Source organism: Monodelphis domestica, chromosome 2 (genome assembly GCF_027887165.1).
Source record: "Monodelphis domestica isolate mMonDom1 chromosome 2, mMonDom1.pri, whole genome shotgun sequence".
Classification (NCBI taxonomy): Eukaryota; Metazoa; Chordata; class Mammalia; order Didelphimorphia; family Didelphidae; genus Monodelphis; species Monodelphis domestica.
In genome coordinates, this window is record NC_077228.1 from 210,019,372 (window position 1) to 210,033,033 (window position 13,662).

General features: G+C 40.4%; 2 protein-coding genes across 5 annotated transcripts in view; one reads left to right on the forward strand and one right to left on the reverse strand.

The window, feature by feature from the left end:
* The window catches only part of CCDC47 (coiled-coil domain containing 47), a 31,849-nt gene extending 23,843 nt beyond the window's left edge, over positions 1-8,006 (reverse strand). Inside the window, exon 1 of one of the 4 annotated variants that reach the window (XM_056817081.1) lies at positions 7,788-8,006. The gene's annotated coding sequence lies outside the window, so the exon portion shown is untranslated. Of the gene's footprint in view, positions 1-6,896; positions 7,109-7,429; positions 7,569-7,787 lie in introns of those variants that run through there. The other 3 variants (XM_056817080.1, XM_001376843.5, XM_056817079.1) reach the window with 3 other exon arrangements.
* DDX42 (DEAD-box helicase 42) overlaps positions 7,676-13,662 on the forward strand; it is a 43,784-nt gene continuing 37,797 nt past the window's right edge. The window contains exon 1 of the mRNA XM_056817077.1: positions 7,676-7,859. The gene's annotated coding sequence lies outside the window, so the exon portion shown is untranslated. The remainder of the gene's footprint in view (positions 7,860-13,662) is intronic.

Genomic DNA, 13,662 nt, shown 5'->3' on the forward strand with positions numbered 1-13,662 from the left:
TAGGACAGAAACCTTTTGCTGAACAATGGAAAGGACTTTGACCTATGCTTAAGCATAGAACAGGAATTTCTTTGAGTCATGATTGATTTTAGAATTGATACAATGGAGATACTTGGAATCAATCTCCACCCTACTCAGTCCTAACAGGATTGAGGAAGGGCTGCAGCATAGATCAAAATTTAATTATTCCAATCTCTACCCTACTCAGGTTAACAGGATTTAGGAAGGGCTGTAGCAAAGGATCAAAGATTTAATTATTTGAAAATATGACCTTCAACAGACATGTGCAAAGCCAGAGACCTCTGGGCGGTCCTGGGTTAAGCTAGAGCCTCCATTGGCACAGGGAAATTGATGGACAGTGATTGGTAGATGTGAGAACTGAGGGGAGGGAACTTGGACGGTTCCCTTAAAGATAGAGGGGTCTGAAGACTCAGGGGGTGGTTGAGGAGTTTGTCTGAGTGGTTGGAGTGTGCTCTGAGAAACTTGCTCTGAAGGAAGCTGAAGGTGGGGGCCTCTGAGACTGTTTCTCCATTTTGGTCACGTGAGTAATAGGGACTGATCTCTTTTCTTTGCCCCAGCTATCTAAGGGCTTGGGCCTTTTGGCCCAGCCTAAACAGAAGGGGTATTTAAGCCCTATTCCCTTCTCTCCCTTTTTCTCTCTCTCTATCTCTAATTCCTTTCTTCCTCCTGTTTGTAATTAAACTCCATAAAAGGTTGACTGCTGACTTGAGTTTTCATTTAGGAATTACACAGCTGAATTCCTTGGCGACCTTAAATTAATATATATCAGTCTTTTAAAGTGATTTCCTTGTCACAATACATGCCTGAAAATGACAAAATTATTATACCAGCCCCTTTCCCTTATTTTAGGGCAAGAAGGTTGTCTTTGTTTACCAAAATCAGGTTTTCAGAAATTATGTCTATGGTGAACTGATACCATCTTAGGAAAGAGAAAAGTTCTCTGGTCCAGATGTTCCTTGGATTTGGAAAGGAGCCTTACCTGATAGACTGCTGTTAGGCAATGAGGAGTTGCCTATATCTTATAGACTGTGCGGAGAGAGCTCACATTCCTTGATTCTTAGATAGTTTAGACAACCCTTTCTCAGGAAGGGCTTGGGGATCAAGGGGGTAAAACTACTGCACAGTACCATGCTTTATAATATAGGAAAAGGTAAAACCTCTACACAAGAGATAAAAATATCTCTGTACAACCACCAATCAATCTGTGCCTGGAGATATGAGCTATTGCTTATGATTAATAAGACTTTAAAAAATTAAGCTTTTGTTGCCCAGAATGATGTGTTATCTAATTACCATGCTCTAAAAACTTGAAAATGGGTTTAGCTAGCCTGTCTAAAAAATTTCCAAATGAGAGGCAGCTGGATGGCTTGAGAGCCATTGAGAGCCAGGCCATGAGACAGGAGGTCTTGGGTTCAAATCTGCCCTCAAAACATTTCCTAGCTGGGGGACCCCATGCAAATCACTTAACTTCCATTGTCTAGCTCTTACCACTCTTCTGCCCTGGAACCAATACATAATGTTGATTTTAAGATGGAAGGTAAAGATTAAAAAAAAAAATCCAAATGAAGAATCACTGAATTTTTAACTTATTTCTTTAAACTTTAAGAATGTGACATGTCCCAATTACAAAAATAAATGGTTGATATCAGAGATGATGGAAATTTGTTAGTTGGATTAAAAAAAAAAATCCTCACATAATTTAAAGAGTATAGGGTTGAAAAACAAGTTTCATTAATTTGTGAAGTGCAGCTAACAATGAACTTTTTCAATTTGGATTTATTTTTCTTCATGAGGTATCATTTTTGACTATGACAACCAGTAAAACCCAGTATGTCATATGCTGAATTTTGAAACAGATCTTCAAAGTCTGTATTACAAATTATTAACATAAAAAAGAATTTAGCATATTAAATTATGTTGCTCATCAAAAATTATCTTAATGAGAGTAAAAGGTCTTTGTATCATTAAAAATGTTAAAAGTATTGCTTTGGGGGCAGCTAGGTGGTTCAGTGGATTGAGAATCAGTCTAGAGATGAGAGGTCCTAGGTTTAAATCTGGCCTCAGACATACCCTAGGTGTATGACCCTGGGCAAGTCACTTGACCCCACTGCCAAACCCTTACTACTCTTCTGCCTTGGAACCAATACACAGTATTGATTCCAAAATGGAAGGCAAGAGGTTTAAAAAAAAAAAAGGATTGTTTTATCTTGTTGTTTCAAATTTCTATTTGGTATTATGTTTTAGAATAAACTTAATAGTTCAGTAGGAGATACATATAATTTATTTTAAAGATATATTGGGGACTCATACTTAAAAACTGTTTAGTGATAGAAGTGTACAATACCCTGCATATATCTCTCCATCTACTTAACACGTATTTCTTCCTTCTATTAAAACTACTGTCTTGACAGTCATTTCTGATATCCTTTTTTGCAACTCTAAGGGCCTTGATCTTCTTGGAGGCTCTGACACTGCTGACCACTCTCATTTAAACTCTTGCTTTCTTTGGCAAGTGTGAGGGACACTATCCTATATTAAATTGTATCTCTTATTTATCTGACAGTTGCTTTTCTTCACTTTTATTAATTGTTCTTCCCCCTGTCTCTTATATATCCGTATCCCCTAAAGGCTCACTCCTTGGCTCTCTGTTCTTACTTACAATTTCTCCCTGGAGAACTTATCCATTCTTTTGGTTTTGACTATCAATTCTGTGTGAATAACTCAAAAATCTGTCTCCAGTCCTATTTTCATTCAGGATCTGGTCTCATATCTCTCTCATTACCAGGCATTTATTTCTATGTGTATGATCTATTGTATTTCAAAACTCATCAGATACTCAAATGAACTAACAATAAGCCAGGACTTTCTACTAAATTATCCTTTTCTGATAATGACAACAACAAATAGAAAGTGCATGGGAAAATAGATTTCACTGAACTTATTCTCCAAACTTTCTCCATGTCATGGTAGCTAGGTTCAGAGTCTTCCTTTCCACCTAATCTCCTATCATCAAACTCAGGAATTCAAAATGAATGCTAATTTCCTCATTAGCAAGGGATGACCAATAATGACCACATAATTCCTTAATTACAATGATTTCTTTCTCTAATATCAACATGGTCACATCTTACATTTTATCATCACTAAGAAGTGCTTCACTTCCAGGATCGGAATGTTAAAAAATTCACTCTCCAAATACAACCTCCTTTCACTTACATTGTTGTGGGAATTGAGTGAGTCCTACTTATGACCCAATTCTGGATTTAGCTTCACTCCCCTTTTATTCAATTATAGGTCTAGTGCAATTTCTTTCTTGTAAGAAAACTTTATTCCATCATGAGAATTAAATAAAACTTTATTGCATTGTTTTGAACCTAGCCCTGTGTGGCTGGACACTGGACTACCTCTACTGATTGCTTAGCTCTCAATCCACTGATCTACTCAGTTGCCCCTTGGATTTACTTTTAATGCCATTTCCTCTCCCTTTTATCTTATTAATTTCTTTTTCAATTCAGAAAAAAATGGACAGTTAATCCTTCCAACCATCCTTCTAGTTCAGTGATAATTTAGCAAGGAGGCATTATAAATGTCTTTTTTCTACTCCTTTTAAAAAAATCCTTTCTAGAATACCCTAGAACCTATTTTTCAGAGACATTGATTCTTTCTTTTTCTTCTTCTTTTTTTTTTAAACCTTTACCTTCTGTCTTAGAATCCTTACTGTGTATTGGTTCCAAGGCAGAAGAATGGTAAGGGCTAAGGCAATGGGGGTTAAGTGACTTGCCCAGAGTCACACACCCAGCTGCCCCCAGAGATATTAATTCTTAAAAGAGACATCAGTATCTACTTCATTCCCCCAATGGCATTTATGTGTCATGTTGGGACCAACAGATTTCTTGAACCATCTAGACCTGTGATGGCAACCCTATGGCACATGTACTAAAAGGGCACACAGAGCCCTCTCTGTGGGCACATCTATAGTCACCTTCCAGAGTTCATTACTAGAAAGTTGGGGGGGCAGCTGGGTAATTCAGTGAATTGATAGCTAGACCTAGAGAGATGGGAGGCCCTAGGTTTAAATCTGGCCTCAGGATACTTCCTAGCTGTGTGACCCTGGGCAAGTCACTTAACTTTCATTGACTAGCCCTTACCAATCTTCTGCCTTAGAACCAATAAACAATATTCATTCCAAGTCAGAAGGTAAGGGTTAAAAAAATTAAATTAAAAAAAAAAGAGTCAAGAGGGATTCAGGGCGTAGATGTTCCCCTTCCCCTCTTCATGTGCCTGAGGACATTCCTCAAATCACTGCCCCTCTGCCCAGCAGCCCAGGGTGAGCACTTCTTTCCTCTCTTATCTGGGGTAAGGGGTTGGAGGAGAAGGCTCACATGCTTCATGTGGATGCATTTTAGACTGTAGCCTGTTGAGTCTGTGGTGAAGGTGATTCCCATGGTGGGGGTTTGAGGGGAGCATAGCTCACAGCATGGCACATAGCTGGAAGGAAGTTAAACACTTGGGATACTCGCTTGCCCTTCTCCATGCACCTCTCATCACCTGTCCTCCTGCCCAGCAGCCCAATGGGAGTGCTTCTTCCCTCCCCTGGTGAATGATAGCTTTTCTCTACCTGAGGAACAGCAGTACTTCTGGGCAACTGCAAAGGGACCAACCCCAATAGCCAGGTGTCTATAAAGATGCATTAGAAATAAAGGTTGTAGAAGCAGCTAGGTAGCACAGTAGAAAGATAGCTACCAGGCCTGGATTTGGAAGATTTTGGGTTCAATTTTGACCTCAGATACTTCCTAGTTGTATGACCCAGGGCAAATCGTTTAACCCAGTTTGCCTAGTCCTATCTGTAATTCTGTCTTAGAACTGATACTAAGACAGAAATAAGAGATTTTTTTTAAAGGGAGGAAAAAAGCAAGAAATGAAGATTGCAGCTAAGGAAGGCACATGACTTCCAATCTCCCATCTCCAATTGCCTAATCTGATATCTTGAACTGGATGATCCACAGACATCTTTAACCCATGTTTAAAACTCAATTCATTATATTGCCCAAGACTTTCTCTGCTCTAATTTTCCTATGGTTGATCCTCCCGAGTCACTTAGGCTCACAATTTTGGTGGCATTCTATATTTCTCAACTCTCATTCATGATCCTCCTTCCCTCTACCTCTGCTCCAATCAGTTGCAAAATCCTGTTGATTCTGCCTCTGAAATAACTCTTGTATATGCCTTTTTCTGACACTGTTGCTACCTTGGTTTAGGATTTTATCATCTCACCTTTCCATTACTACAACAGCAGGCTAATTCCTCCACTCTAAAATCAAGTTAATTAAATAAAATATCTGCCCCTCCAAACTCCCACCCCACCCCCTAACTTAATAAACTTAAGTGGCTCCCAATCATCTCTAATACAAAATATAAAACCCTATTTTAGCATTCAAAGCCTTCATAACTTTCCCCCTTCATTCCTTTGTGGTCTTATTACACTTTATTCCCCTCCACCTACTCTTTGATTCAGTAACACTGACCTCCTTACTCTTTCTCATACATGACACTCCATCTTCAGAATCTAAATTTTTTTCACTGGCTGTCCATCCCATGCCTGAGTTACTCTCCTCTGGCCCTCCCTGGCTTCCGTTAAGTCTCAACTAAAATCCAGCTTCTATAAGTTGTTTTGCCCAGTCCTCCATTTAACTAGAGCTTTCTCTTTGTTGGTATCTACAACTTATAATTTCTATACCTCATTTGTACATAGTTGTATAAACTTCTCTCAAAATTATTTGGGCTAAAATTAGCCATGACATTTGAATCTTGGGTTGCTTGGATATTTTACTCCTCATACAACATCTCGGCAACACCAGTTACCTCAGCTCTCAAGCTATAACCACTACACACCCGACAGCAATTCACACCACATGTCCAGGTAGGCAAAAGATAGGGAGAGAAGTAGGTCAAATGCATCAACAAGTTTGGATTATCTCCTAAACTCAAACAGCTTCTTCTCTGGGATAGTCACTACTTAGAAGGAATGAGCAGAGGAATAAAAAGATCATGAGCTTTCAAATCCCATGTCCTGATTCAGAAACTTAAAACTCAGTGTGACCTTGAGAGATTTTCTAGGGCACTCCTCCAAGTACTTCCGAAGTTAAATAAGCCCTGAGAGGTAAAAAGCTTGTATTCCCTTAACTCCTTGAGCCTCACAGTCTTTGTAAGCCAACCGCGGCATTGGTCTTCATCATTTACATTTAAAGGTACAAGGTTGGGGTTGGTCTTGATCACAGGATCATAAATCTTGGGCTGGAATGAATCTCAGAAGCCATTTAGTGCAACATCCTCTTTTTACAGATAAAGAAATTGGGGGCCACATAGGTGAAAGAAGGGAATAGTCCAAGGTCACACACAGGTAGTGTCTCAAGAGATGGGATTTCAAACCAGGTATGCACTACCATTCTCAAAGCCAATGTTCTTTCTGGCTGTACCTAGACCCTTCTTCTCAGGTCCCTTCCAGTTTTAAAGCTATGGACTGTGTTAAGTGCTTTCCCAACCCCGTATCATCCACTGGAGAGACTTGAGTGCACTTTGTCTTAAATTTGTCCTCACGGGGCTTTGAGGAGCATTGGTGAAACAACCCACTCTTCGGAAATGGGGGCCGGAAGACCATCGAAGTCTCTGGGAGGGTTGGGAGGATGCTTGTGCTCAGAGTGGTGGTCTCCAAAAGAAGATGGAGAGGAGAAAAGAAACGAAAGAGGAGGAAAAAGTATGTGTGGGAAGGGTGAGCTGAGACCACCAGCCTAGGCCCCGAGGCTTCCTCCCCACATCCTATGCCCACGTCCATGCGCACCAACGGTCAGTCGCTGCCCGCTCCCTCTCTTCCCTACCTGCACTGATAGGCAATGGATAGGTTCGCCCGCCGACGTCGCTACGACCTAGTCCTGGTGACCTCTCCTGGCGTCTACTCCACAGTCGCGGGACCAGCCGCTACTCCCTCTGGAGCCCCCCAAGAGGTAGTGCGCGAAGGTAAGGCCCGGCACTCCGTCACTACTTGCCGGCCGGGGCTCGCACGTATACACGCACGCAGCCGCGGCGGCGCGCACCTTTTACGTAAGTTGCGTAGCTGCGTTTGCGCGCCCACGGCGTGAGGTAGTCGAGTTACGGCCCTCGCTCCGGGTTCGAGGAGGGAGGGACGAAGGGTAAAAAAGTTCTCCTTCATCCCTCCCACCTCCCCCGCCCCACTACTGTGTAGCCGTACCAGATTTAAGCTTAATGAAAACACGTGACCGTGCGCACTGGCGGGCAGGGAATGAGACTTTCAAATTTAGGCATACGTATTAACAAGGGTTGGAAAGTTTTTTTGTTTTTTTTTCCCTTAAGGGGCTAGTAGGAATTTGGCCTTTTCCAGAACCAGGTCTACCTGCTCGATCTTCGGGGCTTACATGGAAATTCCTTGACTATCCCTCCCTCCACCCAGACACCCCATCGCCACGTTTGTAGATATATAATAATGGCCAGAAGCACTCGAGTAACTTCAGCCCCAACCAGGATAACGAAGAGCAGGTGATAGGAGGAAGGCGCACAGTCATGAGCTTCTCTCCCCTCCTTCCTCGCTGAATAAGCAGTAGCCTTAGGCTCCGCCCCTATCCCGGCGTCCCCTTCATTGCGCATGTCACATTACGTACCACCTTCCCCCTCCCCCTCCCAGCAACCGGCTAAGCGGCGGCTGTGACTGAGGCGGTGCCTGTGACTGAAGGCGGAGAAGGACGAGCACCCACCGGGACGGGGGAACGGAGACCGAGCGCACGTAATCCGAAGCGGCAGGGCTCGTCTGTGGCTGTGGCTGCTCGGTAGGCCTCAGGACGAGGGGGAGGAGGTCTGGGCGCCGGGGCAGCAGCTCCTAGGGAACCAGGAGACCGCCGTGTGGCCTAGTATGGGCCTGGGGACCTTGGCCTCCCTTAACAAAGAGTCGGGCCGAGTTTTCTTTATCCAGGCGAAGACTGAGAGAACCCCGAGGGCCCCGTTGGCTGGGCGGCCTGAGGGCGCGGGCCAGGCCTTGGAGTCGGGGGGTGGGGGTGGACAGAAAGGAGGGGGCGGACTGAGCAAGGATCCCGCCCCTGGCGCTCGCCCCGCGATCGCGGCTTCTGCGTCGGCCCAGTTGGCGGCACTCGGAAAGTGGGACGACCCTATTTAATCGACCCGCGCGGTAGGGAAGGGGAGAGTAGGTGGGCTTAGAGTCTTCTTGGAGGACGCAGCCACCCTGTCTTCGGGGTGTTGGGCAGCAAGAAACCCGCCCCCGAGCCCAGCCTCAGGTGAGAGGTACAGGTTCCATGGAGCCCTGACACTTTAGCTACCGCTCTTGGTGGCGTACATGGCTACGATTGTTTATTTTTATTCTAAAATAAAAAACTCAAAAAACAAAAAAAAAATCCTGTTGGGTCGTAAGACCATTTAGATATGTATAGAATAATGTATGCAGCCTACCTTAGGGGAATCTGTACTTTTGATTGAAGAGAGGATTAACAACCAATAAGTTATAGGAAAATTGCTTGGTGGCACTAGTGTAGAGAGGCGATTATAACAACCTCATTTGACACTGAGTATAGTATAAATTCCAAACCTAATCCTAAACTTACAACTGAATTTTACCGCATATAGATTGTGTACAAACACCCTTGGCCCAAACAAGATTAAAGTGTAATTTATAAATATTAATGAGACAAAAATACAACATACTCAGTGTGAATATGTGATTTTCTAAGTCAAACATTCGACCTACAGGGAACCATATGTACAGATTAATGACCCACGTTTTTTGAGTCTTGATACTACAGGTTTACACTAATGGAAAGGAAAAAGGAATAGATTTATGTTCAAAACAGTACATAGAAGTTATTGTTTACTTGTCATCTCAAGGCACTTAGGTGTAGTGGTTAAAATGCTGAACTTGGAATCATTTTGACCTAATTTCTTTCTTCTAGGTATTTGGGGTTATGTGACTTTCCCATGCCCCAGAGCTAGAAAGTGTCTGAGACTACATTTGAATTCAGGTCCTCCTGGTGGTCTATCCACTGTGCAAACTTGCTGCCTCCAGTTAAACCTAATTTCAGACCCAGCCTCAAAATCTACTTGTTGAATGACCCTGGGCAAGTTACTTAACTTATCTAACTCAGTTTCTTCATCTGTTAAATGGGGATAATTATAATAACCACCTTTCAGGGTTATTGTGAGGATCAAATCAAAATAAAAAGGGCTTTGCAAACCTTAAAACTCTACAAATGCTAGCTATTTTATAGAAAGGTGTTTTGATTTCCCTTGCTGTGTACTGAAGAAAAACTAAATTGAGTGCAAGATGTTCACGATGTTTATTAGATTAGGCGATATAGTTATAAATGAGAACAAGAACTCAGTGAGTAGAGTACCATGATTATTGCCACACTTAAAAGATTGTTCATAATTAGTTGACTAGAGACAATAGAATAAAAACATTTATGTGTATAGATTGATTCATTTACCAAAATATTTAAGTGCTTATTGTGTACAAAATACTGTTTAAGTCTTAAAGAAGATTCAAAGATAAATGAGAGATGATCCCCATCCTAAGGGAGTTTTCAGTTTATACTATTTCCCCCATCCCAACACAAAGTTATTTTCAGTTTTGGTTATTCTAATCTCCCCAGTATTTACATGCACACATATCACTCCTAGTTTTGTCCCCTATGCAGAGGCAGTCCTCTCCATACTTCCATCCCTTTTGCCTTTCAAAATCTTTGCCTGCCCATCTCATCTTCAGTGAAAACTAAATTCTCATACCTCAACTCACCCATCACATTTCTGTGGAGTTTAGCACCACTCAGTTAAAACATTTGATTTCTAATTGTTTCTTGAATTGTTTTTCTTACTTTGTCCTCTAATTGTTTCTTGTCCTTAATTAAGTCTGGTCTCTGTAACCAAGCTCTTCTAGGACTAAAGTGTGGTTTATCCTTGTCTTCCCAAGAACTGGGCACAAAGAAGAAGATATTTGTTGAATGGAAGGTAGTGTGCTCAAACCCCAAATAGCCTACTCTTTAGCAAGGGAAAGAAATTCTTAAGAGTTTTACTTATACTTGTTTTGTCAGAGCTGATTTTTTTAAAGTAAGATTTAGTATTCTGTGGTTTCAATAAATTTCTAAACATGTTCATATTACATCCAAAGTTTAAAAATTTAAAACAGAGATTCAGATTTGGTAAACATTTTCATGATATATATTTAGAAATAAGATAGAGATGTTTTTATTGAACTAAAAGTACTCTTCCAAAATGAAAGTGTGAACAAAACCTTATTTTGTGAATTTTCTTATTGTACTCTTTGATAGATAGGTGTATTTTGCTGGTACAGGGAACCATTTGAATTCCATGCTCATGATGAAACTAAGAGCTTATGTTCCACCTGTCTTTTCTCATCTGAGTAGGCTTTTAGGAGGAGGAAGTAAGATTTTAGGATTTATTTGATGCAGGATGACCAACTGGGTAGGGAGAACGTTCCTGGCATTTGGTACAACTTGGACAAAGACTTAAGAGGTAGGGGTATATAAGAGAAGGCTGACCATGGGGAAGGAACTTAGAGCAATTCTATAAATAGTAGAAAGTTTTGATTATCCATGACAGCTGCCCAATAGCCTTTCTTCCATTTGTCTCCCCCCCCCCCCCCCAAGGTGTGCTTAGAGAAAGCAAAATTAATTTTAATGTTAAGTCAAATAAAACATTCTTGAGAATGCAAATCTGGTTTTTAAGCCAATAACTTTTCAGAGTTATATAGCAATTATTTTTAGTTTGTCTGCTGTTTGTTATTTGTATTAATATGAATGCTTAAATAGTTACCCAAAAATACAAAAAAAAGACAAGTAGGACAACTTTGAAAGTTACATGTTGATATATTATACAGTGTGTGTATATAAATGTATGTATATCCTTAGAATAGTAAGCTATATATAAAAGATCCACAGCTTTATGTACAGCTCTTTTTCTGTTCTCCAGCATATGGAAATGCTTCTTTTACTTAGTGTTCATTAAATTCAGAATTAAATTACATTTTTAAAAGGTGGGGGAAATAGTCATATTGGGGCAAAGGATTATTTGTGCACTTTGGATCAAGCTTAGAAAATTTTATAAAACCACATAAGCTTCAAGTAATTGTTAATGAGATTTTGAAGAATAGTATGATATGTAATCCATGAGTATAGGGATGACCTTAAGGTCTGGAAGCAGGAAATGGATGAGCAGAGTAATAAGTTGATTAACCTGTCTAATATTGGGGCTGGGGGAATGACCTAGGTACAAAGGAAATGTTTTGCAGGTTAAGGAGGTATAAAGCAATAGTTACTTGTTCAATGCCACATTGACAGCCAATGCCAGAATAAAAATTTGAAAACAAACAAAAAGATTTCTAAACTGCTGCTCTTCTTGGGTCTCTGGGAGGGCTGTGCTTTCCAACCCACTCATGCTTTGCTATTGCTTTGTATGGAATTTTCAAAATGAATGGCATTGTTTGAATTGTACTATATTTTCTTGATATTGCATTCACTTCTGTAGGCATGGGTTTATTCATTTTGGTGGGTATATTATGTGTGCCTAACTTCTCCTTTGAATACCTGATGACTTTCTTCTCACTTTAATCCTTCCCTTTGTGGGATATAGAGGAAAAAGAGGCCAGGTTAAACTAAGCTAGTTATTTTTTCTTCACCAGCTCTTTTAAATAGCAAGTTTGTCGGTCATTTTAAAAAATCCATCACTAATATTTTCTCTAGCTGTTTTTTAATCAGTGCTTAAAACACTGATAAACAATGGTGTGCTTTTGAGGATTCCTAAAGCAAGCAAAAAATAAGCCCAAAGCAAGTATAACTATCTCTGCATTGGTCTTAATTCAATCCAGTAAGCATTTATTAAGTGCTTACTGCAAGCTAAGCAAAGAACCAGCTGGGTAAACAAAGACAAAAACTGGTAGTCCCTACCCTCAGGGAGCTTTACATTCTTCTGACTACTACTACTACTACTATAAGTTTACTTCTAGAAGATTTTTCCAAGCTAACTACTATGTACAACTTTGGAAATATTCACTTTGGGTCTCAGTTTTCTTGATCTGTGTTAAGTAGGGGTTGGAGGAGAGGATCTTAAAAGACCTCTTTGGCATTCTATAATTCCAAGTAGGTTTCATTTCAGTGCCTGTTTGGAATGTGATTAATTATGAAAGTTTCTGAGAGTGTTTTATAGAGAATAAATCTTGCTGACAAAGCTGGGTAAATACTCTTATTTGGTAAGAACAACCCTAGAAACAAGGCATGACCAAACTAATGACTAGTATTTTTTGTATAGCTGATAAACTAGCTTCCTAGGCAAATCTTGACAGATAAGTGTTGAAGCAAATGATATTTGCTAAATATCAATAAAGACCCTTACCATTTCCTTTATGTTGCTTTCTTATCAAGAAAATAGTCAATAAATGCTTGATGTGTGAATATATATGCGTACATTTAGGATTTATCATGGAAGACTTTCTTGGGAAACTGAGTTTTGACCTCTTAAAAAATGGGATGGGGGGCAGCTGGGTGGCTCAGTGAATTGAGAGTCAGACCCAGAGATGGGAGGTCCTGGGTTCAAATGTGGCCTCATACACTTCCTAGCTGTGTGACCCTGGGCAAGTCACTTAACCCCCATTGCCTAGCCCTTACCACTCTTCTATCTTGGAACCAATACACAGTATTGATTCCAAGATGGAGGGTAAGGATTTAAAAAAAACAACAAAAACTTAAAAACAGGATAGACATAAATAGGAAGATTAAGTAAGGGTAGTAGTTGAGTTGAATTTTAGACAGAGAATGTTACCAATATGTTCCTTTTAACATAGTACTTTTGAATCCTACATGATGTTTATGCTCTAGAGTTTATAAGTGAGTAACTCAACTTTTTAGCTTCCATTGGTGGGAGTAGTAATAATTGGTTGGTAGGAGGGTAAAGATATTTTAATGGTTAGGGTGTTGGATTTGATTAAAGTGGACCCTAACTGAGAGATTTAACAGGAGATTGATGAAGAGTAGTATTGGTAAGTAAAGCTGATCACATGGTTCTAAGAAGATGTAGTATGCCCAGAGACCACACTCAGGTAAAACCATCTCCGAAGGCTAAGTCAGGTTGAGGGTAACTTGCAGATCTCAGACCCATCAGTAAATTAGGGGGATGCCACCCCAACCATGTGAAGAATTCTAGCAGAATGAGCTGATGAGAATTGTTTGTTCCAGCAGCCATGAAGATAGATAAAGTAGGTGCTATGGAGCACTTAGAACTTGGTCAGACATGAAATATGCCAAGGTCATTCACTGCCTCCTGGGCAATTGCCAGTTTTGACTTTGTTTTGCCACTGAATTTTGATGACTGTGGAAGAGAGGGAGATGGAAGACTTTGTGTAATTCTGCTTTACTTAAATCCATTTCATTCACAAGTTAAAACATTACCCTATGATGTCATGGATCTTCAAAAAAATGAAAGACAACAATAGCTGACCCTGTTGATAAATGGTTTTTTACTTAGATAAAATGTTTCAGAATTTCAAATCTAAGAATTTGTCATTGATATTCACGTCACTGACATGGATGGCAGCCTCTTAACTTCGGTGGTGAT